At 38.6% G+C, this 12,432-nt stretch overlaps 1 protein-coding gene across 2 annotated transcripts in view; it reads right to left on the reverse strand.

Moving 5' to 3' along the window:
- The window catches only part of FHL5 (four and a half LIM domains 5), a 30,956-nt gene extending 20,671 nt beyond the window's left edge, over nt 1–10,285 (reverse strand). Inside the window, exons 1-2 of one of the 2 annotated variants that reach the window (XM_040060747.2) lie at nt 10,106–10,279; nt 9,107–9,147 (exon numbers count right to left, since the gene is read on the reverse strand). The gene's annotated coding sequence lies outside the window, so the exon portion shown is untranslated. Of the gene's footprint in view, nt 1–9,106; nt 9,148–10,105 lie in introns of both variants that reach the window. The other variant, XM_040060746.2, reaches the window with a different exon arrangement.
- Between the last annotated feature and the right edge of the window lie 2,147 nt (nt 10,286–12,432).

Consider the following 12,432-nt stretch of genomic DNA (forward strand, 5'->3'; position numbering starts at 1 on the left):
TTCTTTAAAAAGTGGTTCTCTTGATTATTGCCTTTTTTCCCCCAGTAAATCAGTCTGCTCCAGGAAGCGCAAGTTGTTTGCACAAACATGACCCACTACTGTAATACTTCAGAACTACTGATTTTTTTAATGCAATTATCCTCCTAAACCCCTGTATGGATATGGGAGCAAAGTGCTATTAATCCTGTTAACTCCAGATGGGAGTTGTTGCTTGAGGACTTTAGAGAAGTACCCATAAGAACAGAGTTAAAACCTGAGGTGTTCTTGGGCTGCTTCTCTAGTAAAATGCTCAAGTTGCCTAAGACTTTTTCCTGAAAGTCTTCAGTCTGACCATGAATCAACATAAAAGTCCATGTTTGGGAATGGAGCAGCAATGGTATGCACAAGAATGAAGGTTTTTGCAAACCTTTTGGCAAGGGTATGGATAACCTTTGATAACTAGTTTTACCATTAGAAAACACAACAGAAAAGGCAAACCTCGTCTCTCCCAGCACCACTTAATCCTTGCTCCAAAGAATAAGTAATGGTACAAGCGCCACGCAGCTAAGTAGAATGTTTTTCTTGTGCTTTGATCCTAATCTCTAGAGAAATATGTTTACTTTAAGTTTGCTAGAAGCTAGACTTTTTGTTTTGAAGGTCAGTTAAGAAATCTCTGGAGATCTGATGTTATTCACTCTCATGGAATGAAATGCTGACTCCAGCATTCCAGCTGCTGACTTGAGTCCTAGGCACAGGGAAAGATTGCTGTGTTGATATTCCTTGGGAAAAGATGACTTTACTATTTAAATTGGAACATTTTAAATTGGAAGCTAAATACTGTTGATTTCTATGTACCTGATATTCAGGGATACATGGTATAATTTTTAGTGTTAAGAATATTCCAAGGAGGTGCAGGGAGATGTTGCCAAGGACATGAGGATATTGTAACTGGAGTCCCTGGGGCCAGATTTGAGAATGCAGCAGTTTCATGGACCGAATGATAAAAGAGATGAAAATAATAATAAAAAAACCCCAGCTAGTCAGCCTGCTGTTAAAGCAGATTAAAATAAAATTTAGCCACAACAAATCAGGACAGAGACTTTCTGGAGACTCAAATGATTTCCTATAAAATGCAGAGCACTAGAAGACTTCCAGTGAAGAAAGCTGTAAGAACATGGTTGTGAAGTTGTGAATCTTGATAAATATGGAATCATCACGAAAAGAATGTGTGTTTTCTCACTGGAGCTAAAAAGCAGAGCCAAAAGGTTAATATACCACTCAAAAATTTATCTTGATGTTTTCTATAAATATATGTTAATCTCCCTCACATCACAGAGGAATAAAAAGCCCAGAAACATTCATACTACTCAGGAAGGAAATAGTATCTGTATGTATAGGCATTCATATACATATGGATGCAGATATGTACATACAGGTAAAAATATCCCATCTTTAACTTTGTGACAATTCTAATGGACTATTTCCCAATCTAAATATACCTGCTATTGAACTTCATAATTTTTTTCTTTAAGAGCATACAATTATTGGAATAGGGCTCTTTCTTAGAGAGGTATAAAGAAAGAAAAAAATGGGAAACAATTGTTTGAACAACATTGAAGGGTAAGAAAAACAGTTTGATCTCTTATAAGGAAGACACAAAGCTGCCCTGGGCCCTTGTTTATTTTCAGGTAAGTGCATGTTTTATATTTTTTAAAATGATTTGCCTTATTTGGATGAGTTTGCTGACTTCATTTTCCCAATTTCTATTTTTGTCTCATGCTTTTACATAAATTAAGGGTTCTGTAATATTTGCTTTTCTAAAAATGGCTACGGAAGCAATAGGAACTAGAGGCATATATCACAAATCAAGTCAAACCAAGAACCTACAGGAAAGAAGACACAGATCTTAACTCTGAACTATCTTATCTCTGTGGCACAGGAAAGTAATACAGCGTCAGGTCCTGGAAGCACCTGAGTGAGTGAAATTCTCCTTTAAGCAGCCAGGACCTATGCCAAACGGGATGCAGCTGTAACAATCCAAATATCCTGTGTCATGGTCCACAAGTGACACTGTTTTGGTGGAGCATCAAGGTGGAGCAGGTATTTTAGACGTTGGTCTGGTAATTTGTACTGAATTGTACTGTGCTTACACACCCTATGACTACAGGCAAAAAGGGCAAGAGCTGTGGCTTAACTAGGGGATCAAGCATCTCAGGAATTTTGTAATTTTTTCCTTAATTGGTATTGCTGTCTTCTTTGTTTACACCATACAAACTCAAATGGTGTCGTCATCTAATTTTTTTTTTTTTTTTTGTCTGAAATAAACCCAACATTTTTTACAGGTTTTCACATAGTCTGGTAGAGACAGAGTTTTCTCCTGGGTCATTATGGAGCTCATTCCTTTCTGACTACTGTCAAATATGTGGAATAAAACGAAGTGATTAAATAATTCAGCTGTGCACTGTTGTAACTTTTAACGTAAAATTCTGCCAGTATTCTTTGTTGTACTTCCCATATTGAACCATAAAACAGGCTTGAGGATTGCATCTGCTACAAAGGGCTCCTCTGATAAAGAATATTCAAATTAAGTGGTGAGTTAGATGGGACAGGGTGGCACCCACAGCGAACTGGCAGATGGCACCACAGTGGGAGGAGAGGCTGATACACCACAAGTATGTGCTGTTAACCAGAGGGACCTCCCCATAACTGGAGAAGGGAGGTGGCAGGAGGATCATGAGGCTCAGCAGCAGGAGTTGCAATGCTATTGTGTGATGGACCACAGAAAATTTTCCACTGCTGAATGGCAAAATAGGGAGGGTAGAAGTCTCCACAAACCCTCAGTATTCTCTTATGGGCATTAGAAGAGGAGTGGGAGCATTCTCATAACAACAAAACAGGGCTCTTGTACACGCCTGTTTATTCTAAGTACCCTTTCTTGCCTTGATGCTCACCTACAATCCATGGTTAGGGAATCATGAATGATACTTCAAAAAGTGCTTAAATAACAGAAAGTAGAAGTTACCAATGAAGGCATGCACTGAAGTCCTGATCTGAGTGAGTTCATCCCTATTGTGTGAATCATGGACTCATAGAATTGTAAGGGTTGGAAGGGACTTTAAGGATCATCCGGTTCCAACTCCAATACCATGGGCAGGAACACCTCCCACTAGACCAGGCTGCTCAAGGTCCCATCCAACATGGCTGTGAAAATTTCCAGGGCTGGGACATCCATAATTTCTCAGTGCGACCTGTTCCAGTGCCTCATTGCCCTCACAGTGAAGAATTTCTTCCTAATGTCTATAATAAATTTCCCATCTGTTAGTTTGTACTCATTACTCCTTGTCCTATTACTACAGTGCCTGATGAAGAGTCTCTCTCCAAATTCCCACTAGGCCCCCTTCAGATACTGGTAGGGAGCATCAGAGGAGCACTTTGGAATCACCTCTGCTAGAACAGCACCTGCACTAAATGCCTGCACAGCTGGGCAGAAATGCCCCAAGGAAACAGCGGCCGTGCACTGACACCCCCAGGCAGGGACACACTTCCCTGTGGGTGATACAGGCCTCTGGGACTGAAAGCTTTCCCCAGGAAAACAGTAGTAATGAGAAATGATACCTGTGGTACAAGGATGAGTGAAGTGCCCAGAGGTCACCAAACAAAACTGTCTTGCCACTAGCAAGAAGTAACGGAACTTCAATAGGGAATGCCGATTCTGATAGTAATCTTTAAGGCCTTAAGGAAAAAAAAGATGGAATTTCTTGTCTTTGCAGAAGTTTTAGCTGTAGACATCAGATTTCCTTATCCTTACATTTTATTTCAGGAATAGCAAGGTGGATGAAGTTCCTTTTCTATTGTGTGAGAAGGGTTGCATCACAAGAATTACAATCCTTTTTTAAAAAAAAATTAACTACAACTGACTATTCAGCACAACTTTTTCTAGGGTTATTTAAAAGCCTATGACCTACTTAGAACTACTTTAAGAGATAAAATGAGCAAAAATATAAAGAGCAGCAGCAGCAGTATTGTTAGCAACAAGCTAAAATTGGAAATGATTTTCATTACCCTATTTAAAAAAAGGAAGTATTTCTTTGCCCAAACCCAAACGTAAATACCCCAAGTGATAATCAAGTATGTGCTGCAGTGGCTTTTCCTCTTATCTTCAGCTGTGCTATGCCAATCTGACCTAATTTTCTGAGAAAAATATAAACTGAGACACAGCACTCTTTTAATAGAAGGATGACACCTTCACAAAATTAACCAAATCTGAAATTTTCTAGTCTCAGCCTCGTTAAGAGATTGTGATGAGTTAGATGGCGTTACATCTTAGGAGAAACAAAGGATACTGTCAGTAGCACTGGTATATAGGATCCCTACTTCAGTTATCATTGCTCCCAGGTATTTTGATTTGTAGGCCAAATATTCCATAGGCCTGTTTTTCTGCTTGCAGTGTTCCATCAGGCCTGGCTGCCACCTTCTTACCAGGTTCATCTCTGAAAATAAGGATGATATGGCTCTGCAGACGGGCCCTAGGCTGTTTATTACACCAACAGAAATTATGGTTTGTAAACCCACTGCTGGGTTTTCTTAGACTGCTCACAGTCTAAGAAAGGCTGGGCACTGCAAATATTGCACTGCAAGTGTCTTCCCAATATATGCGAGATGTTTGGGCTGCTGAGTCACTCTCCAATCCTTCCCAAGGGAAAACAGGCTTCAAGATGGGCAATTCCAAGAGGCAGGATCAAGTAGTAATGGAGTGGTGTGGGTTGGAAGGGACCTTAAAGATCACCTCTTTCCACCCCTGCTGCCATGGACAGGGACTCCTCCCAGTGGACCAGTTTGCTCAGAGCCCCATCCAGCCTGGCCTTAACCACTGTCCGGGATGGAACAGCCACAACTTCTCTGGGCAACAAGGAGAGAAGAAATAAGCAGAAACTTTAAAGAGAGCTAGAAACAGCCTGATATCTACCTATGGACTCTGGATTTTCGATGACAATTAACACAGTAGATATGGGTATGATATTTAGCATTAACGATGCTCTGCAGTTGCACTGTGTTTGGAATACAGAGATAATAATAACAGCATAAACATATTAAAATACATATGCATATATTGCATCTGCTAGGCAGACAGACCATGGAGCATCTAATCTGGTAAATAAAATCTGACAGAAGTGTCACTCTTTGTATTCTACCATTTTTACAGTAATGAACTGATTATATGATAAAACTGAGACAGATGGCGAGAAAGGTTTCTAGGACAGCTCACAACGAACAACCAACATGAAAATATGGTGTGGGTATTCTTCAACAGACTTATTTGCCTTCCTTCGGCTTCCCTCTAAGTGTTACATGACCACCTGCTATATCTTCTCTTAAAAGAGACCACTTAGAACACTGGTATCTGTGTGCAGATTAATGTAGCTGAATAATTAATCTCAATTCATGGATGTCAGATTAGATGATTTAGTATTTTCTGGATTTTGCAGGTTTAATTCTGCCATTTAAGGTTGTTGTGCTCTTATCTATTGGGCAGTTGTATGAACAATTCAGTTATGAAATCTCAGCATCTGCACCAAGGTTGCAGTTACAAAACAGTGTAATTCAGCTGTGCGTGCATATCACCAAAGATGAGGAATTACAGCAGGTGGCTCCTTGCTTTTATTTCCTGCCCTGGGTGCTTTAAATACAATGTGGGTAGGAAAACCTTATTAGTTTATCTATGAAGATATATCAAGGACATGCTGCTGGCTTTTGGGCTGGGGAAAAAATAGATCATATATTCAGATATACACATTCTTTTACATCATGTCCTATACTCACTATTATCCAGCAGATTTCATTCTAGCACATTCAAAGGATGTATGGACACACTATGTAAAAACAGTTTTAGAAGTGGTCTCACAAAAGGAATTTTGAAGGCAGGGAATGTTTTTAGGAGAACCCTTTTAGGGTGGGCTGGTAAAAAAAAAGAGCAGGGAGTGGAGATCTTTGGCTTCTTATTTGTCCTCTCCCAGGGAAGAAAAATAACAGTGTCACTAGGATAAATATAGAAATGAAAAACAGTGGTTTTCTTTTTTTTATTTTTTTTTCTTCTTTCTTCTCTTTAAATATGTGGATTTGTTCATCATCCATTAAGCAGGCAAAAGTGTTAATTAAAGACCTCTGGAGTTTTGAACATTTGAGTAGATAATGTGCTGTCAAACAAGATGGGGGATAACATGGCGCTGACTCTATTTTAACTTGAATCCTCACATCCAGTGGCAGCAACAAAGACCAGTCCTTACATAGATTCAGCCCTGGGTTCCTGCCAGTGATATTTGCCACCTACCTGAAGCCTTTGTGACTCTTACATTACCTGTTCTGCCTTCTTGGGAGATGAAATCTGCAGAACAATTATGTGACTACAGAACAATTACGTGATTAGGGTATCCTAACATTTCCCTTAAGCCTTAAAGTCTCTGTACCACACATTAAATATTTTCTTCTTATTTAAAGTAGTCTAAAAGTGGCTATGGTTTAAAATTAGTAGACCATGGTATTTCTTTCTTTATTATGATGTGAGGTTACCAACCCTTCAGTAACTGCCCTGCAGGGATTTTTGTAATGTCCTGTTATGTGAAAAAGTTTTTTGTTGTTGTTTTGTTTTTGGCACCATGACTTTCAGAGTGAATTTCTTTCTATGATTATAAATACACACTATCTAAAAATCAGTTCCAGTATAGAATTGACCTTATCTGATTGAAGGAAAATTAAGGCTAAAGTTTATCTGAACACCCAAGACAGTCAACATTTGCAACAGACAAGTAAAACCCACCACTAAATCTTAGAATGCTGGTGGAAATTCAGTAAGAATGAAGACATTCCTTCCAAACACTGTGGAACGAAGAACACATAATTTAACTCAAGGATATTGTGGAACAGTGAGCCCACGGACACCAATAGAGTCTGGTTGATGTGGACTTATTCTAGTGACGATGTGAAGAATGCAGCAACAACCATCTTTGCAAACTTAGAATGGAGCTGACTGGTTTTGGTAGGGGATGCTGCTCAGAGACCATAATTCTGACCAGCTGTGGTGAGAAAGGTTGGTCTGAGGAGGTGGAGAGTTGAACACAGTGGCAGAAACTGAACCAAGGAACAAATATAATCCAAACCCTTTTTGCTAATTTATATAAAAATTATTAAAAGTTCTCAGTAAAAAGTCTAAGCAAGTGATCAAATTAAGAATTCTGCTACTGTATTCTAAAAAAATCCAACAAACCCAACAGTTTGAGCTTTTAATTTGAAATATTTCTCAATGCTCTTCAATTTTCAATCACCAAACTAAACAAAGATTCCCAGTTAGAAGACCAGCATGAAATAGTTTTTAGTCTAAATATTTTTTCCCGTACAAGTTAGATTTTTGGAACTTTAATTATGTCACAGTTTTGCATGTTTTAGTTCATAAATGAATCATGATATGGCTTAATTTGGAACTTGAAGAGCTCACCTGAGAAAGACTGAGCTCCGTAAACACATTTAAGCCTAATACTATTATGGGCTTCTGATAAATAAAATTAAAACCTAAACCTCTGAGGTATTTTACAGCCTTCCTTTCAAAGGTTTCAGAATGCTTTCTTAACAGTAATAAAGTAATCCTAAGACACATTTGTGAGTTACTTGTCTACAGAAAAGGTTAATACTTGCCAAAGGAAAGTAATTGACTTCCTCAAGGTCAGAGAGCAAACCTGCAGGAATGGGGACAAAAGAAGCCATTCACTGCACCTTTGCCAATAGATGGGTCTGCATCAGGCTGCATCCATGGCACTGGCCCAGGATAGTTAAAAGCAGTGTACAAAGGTTGCCAACTGGTCAACTCCCAGTGCTAGAGGTAGAAAACATTTCCAAATTTAGAGGAAGTAACAACATGTTCCAGTTGTGCGTTTTGAAACTGTCCTTTATGACTCTGAGGTTATGATGAATATTCTTACTCAAACTGTTCTGTCAACGACTATACCATCCTCTGGCACTTAGCCATTCTTGCTATTAATACCCATGTACAAAGACACGTTAAAGGTAGACTAATATTTTTCTGACTGATAAAGCCTCTTGAGTGTGAGGCCAGCGACCATCTAGGACAGCCTGTTCAGATCCATTACTCACACTACACTGATGTGCAAGAATTAACTAGCCGTTTTACATGGGCCTTGAACAAATTCTAAGGCAACCATAGCTGGGAAGAAAAGTAGGAAACTAGCATGAATGAACAGAATCAAAGAAAAGTCTTAAGTCTAAGAAAGGGGAACAAGTAGGGACGATAGCTGACTTACTACATGGCAACACAGAATGGGGATATTCACAAAAACTAGCTTAAACCTGCTGAAGTTAATGAGCGAGGCACTTATTATAAAGGAGAGATATAAATTCCTCCCCAGGGCAATTTCTAGCAGAAATTAAACTTAGCCATCATTATGAAGGAACTAAGGCAGCGTAGCTTCCCTCTGCGAGTCTTGTCCTTTCCTTTATCTCTGCTACAGAATTTATGTCATGGGGTTTTATTAACTTGTTTCCTTGGACTGATGTTTGCATATTTCCACAAAAATGTCCTTACTTGATCCCTCTGACTTTTTACAGGAAAACACAAATGTATGACACAAGGAGCTCACAGCCTTCTTTCTCATAAGAGCTGCATACCCTGTTCCCAGAGGTATGAATTCAGCTGCAGCAGCCCAAGTGGAACATTAGCAGCATTTCACCATGCCAGCTTCCAAATTTAGGGCTCTAGAGATTTTACTAGAACAGTTGAACTAGAAATGATTAATTTATGAGCATCATTTACCCTAAGTTGGCAGGGAAATGTGGAGAACAACTCAGCTCATATTTACTCTCCGGGCGATCTAAAAGCCTTGATGGCACCTAGAGTTTGAGTTGACAGGAGGGCTGTTCCTTCCAACAGGTTTGGAATTTCACCTTCTGATTTTGGGCTTGATGTTTGGAGGCATGCTGGCTAAAATATTTCTTTCTGTCTGTCCATGGTTAGGCAGTTCTAAAAGTTCTTAACTGTTATTTTGAAAAATAAAACTCTGGTAGGGAAAATAAATTTAAAATCTGGGATTATCGATCAGAGGTGACGGAACATATGTCTTACCTTGTCAACCAAAATATACATGCTTTATAAATCATGACTGCCTGCAAATAATTTGGAGACACCACGCATCAGAATCTCTTTCGAGCAGCTTTTGAATTAATTTTTCTCTAACCCTGCAAGTTCGTTAGTATCTTCTCGATATACCAAGGAAACATGCTTGAGTCAGAGTGACTTTCCTGATCCTGCAGTAAAATTACATGGCATGACCATCAGCAATCTGTTATAATGTTAATATATCCAATAAATCCACTACAGTTTGTTCTATTACTGTACAAATAATGACTTGTTGCACAAAGAGAAGAAAAATATTAACACAAACAAACAAAAAAGGCATCTGAAACTTAATTTCTAAATGCAAATTCCAAACAAAATTATGATCCTAAAAATAAAGAAAGATATCACAAATCGTCTTATGGAAGGAGAATTTGGAGATGATACTTGTTGTTTACAGCAATATTTTGATTTATTATAAAAATCAGCTTGAAAACTGTTTTACTTCCAAAATCAAGAACAATCCACATTAGGTGTTGAAATTACTTATCCTAGAAACAAGTGACTTAACAGAAAAGACACTATCTAGAAGTTTTTCATGCAAAAGCAAATACGTATGAAAGTTTGCTAGGAGATAAAAATGTAATGGGAAAAAGCCTACTCATTTTTTTGTTGGTTGGTTCTTTGGAGTAAACAAAACTCATCCTCATCTCTTTACAAAGGAAACACCAAATAATCTTTCTGCAAATTAGTGGGTGGTCCATTTAGTACAATGAAAAGAATTAATAAGAAATTAATTTTAATTATTTATTAAGTGTGAGATCTCTTTAGGTACACAAAACTAAAAACATAATATGTATGTGGAAGTCTGCATCTAATTTATTCAGCAGTTTAGTGAGGAAAAACGTCCTGCATGCTTGCTCAAAATATTAAATTGAATACCTTCTATACTAACATGTTTAAAGATTTTCAGATAAAAGAACGACAGAAAAAAGCCTCAATACTCACATTTAGTTTTAAGCTGCTTCTCTTGGTAACTTGAGCAAGAAAATAAAGGAAGAAATAATTACATGTCTTCACAGAAACAAGCATTCATCAAATCCAAAAGAAACAGAACGTTTTGCCAGAGCTATTTGAGGGTCCCATCAGAATTTGCCTGGATGGGGGAAGGCTGAGGGTCAGTTTGTTTCCCTTAGACCTCATGACATGCAAATATCTGGCTGCCTCACCACTGAGTCAAATCATTCTTTGACATACTATGTTTACAAATTGCAAATACATACCATGTAGGAGGTTCTTAAAGGAACATATTTCTGAGAGTTCTCAAAAGGAAAAAGGCATTTATGTTCAAAAGCAAAACTTCAGTGCCAAGTGAAAAAAGAAAGTAAGATGGAACGTTATTCATTCCCAGATACACACTGGTTCATGCATAATGAATCCAAAAGACCTCATGTGGGCTTGTAAATCAGCAAAGAAAAAGAAAAGTTGCAACTACTAAAGTCTGATTGTTGTGTACAGTAAGTGTGTGTGTGTGTGGGGGGGGGGCATGCTAAGGGGCAAAGGAAGGGATAAAACCTCCTCCAGTCTCAGGAAAGGTGTTCAGGGGCACAGCAAAACGCAGAAGTTCTGTCATGGCTTAAGCATTTTCTGGGCTGTAACAATTTGATGTTTTCCAGCAGGTGGGAAGGTGTTACACAGGATTACCATCAGCGTGGCAGCAATGGGTTCCTCTAAGGCCCTCTCTCAGTATTTCCCAGTTCTGGCTTTTGAGTCACAGCCACCTCCTTTACTTTCTGCTTGGACCCAACAGGGGCCTGCTTTCACAGACAGGCTCCTGCACACTCAGTGTTCAGGGGTCCTTATACTTTGCATGCAGCTCTATACAGAACCTTAATCAAATGCTGCAGAAAGTAAGGTTATTTCGTCCATTTCAAAAAGTTAGGCAGAGTGAAGAAAGGATGGCTGCTTGTGGTATGAACCACAACTGACCTCGAGGCAGATTTTTCCACAACCAAGAGCCAATAGATCTGAATCACTCAGTCTACAACGTCAAGTGGGTGGGAGCTGTTTAGTATCACAGATAGAAGAAAGAAGGAAATGCTTGAATGGTTTAAATATGTATTACGTTATCTGAGTACTTTGGTAAAATTGCCAAATTTGGACATGTTCTGGAGGTTATCTGTGTCTAGATAGTGTCTCACAGTTAAGACTGATCTGTGACTATGATTGCCAAGACTGATGATCTCTTCTTGTGGTCTTGTTAAACCTCTCCAGACATGTAGTCATTACTTAAACAAGATTGATTTCTTTCTTCCTATTTTAATTTGTGCTATAAGCTTTATTTATACCAAACACCTTTCAAGATTTTGATTTCAGCAGATTGAGGAGAGGACGAGGTAGGTGTGAATTTGACTCTAGAGTGAGAATTGTAAATAGTTTTCTCTTGTCTTTCCCTCCAGAAAGAAAAAAACCCAACCTGATAGTATAGTTCTTAACCAAGTACATTTTCAAGTTCATAAATCAGATCCAGACAGAAGTATTTCTCAAGCAGATCTGTTGAGAGAGCTAATGACACTTAGAAATACTAACACAATATGTTCTTACCATCAAGGATGAGAAGTTCCGACACGTCCTACAGCACATCACTTTCCTTATGCTTCAAAGACTACCCTCACATTTTTCTAAGCTGTAGATATATTAATAGAAGATAGGCCCAGAGAAACATCTAAAACAGAATCAGGGTTTTTCCTAACAGGTACAAATTAAGTACAAAGGAGGAGGTCAGCAAAATCCTGTTGTTTCTTCAGACTGTCAGGTAGATGATGTCTCTTGCAGCTCCCACAACCCTTCCTGAAATACAAAGCAACTCACCTGTCTCCCAACATGACCTGTGTTGACCTACCTTCCTCTTCATGTTGGGGGTGCAGGAAATTCATAAAGCAAATGTGGTTCTCTTTAAACTACTCAAGTTACTCATTCCAATTTAGAATATTCATTTTTTAAAGAACAAAACCTCAAAGAGATGGCATTCCTTATCAATTCCTAAAGTTTTCTTGACAAAATATCTTTGGCATTTATTTACTGAATATGTTCTGTTATTTGGGCTAGCAGACAGTGTCTATCTATAATAAAGTACAATTGTTGTTCAAAAAGTTTGGACACTTAGATTTGGATGCTCAGAAAGCACTCAAAGGAGAAATACTTCGTCTTGTTCTTCTCTCTAAGCACCCATTTTTAGCCTCTGCTGGAGATACAATACTGGGCTACGCTGACCTTCAGTCTGACCCACCACAGTCACTCTTCTGTCATCTGTGAGTACTAAACTTCCTATTAAA

This window comes from Hirundo rustica, chromosome 3 (assembly GCF_015227805.2).
Source record: "Hirundo rustica isolate bHirRus1 chromosome 3, bHirRus1.pri.v3, whole genome shotgun sequence".
Classification (NCBI taxonomy): domain Eukaryota; kingdom Metazoa; phylum Chordata; class Aves; order Passeriformes; family Hirundinidae; genus Hirundo; species Hirundo rustica.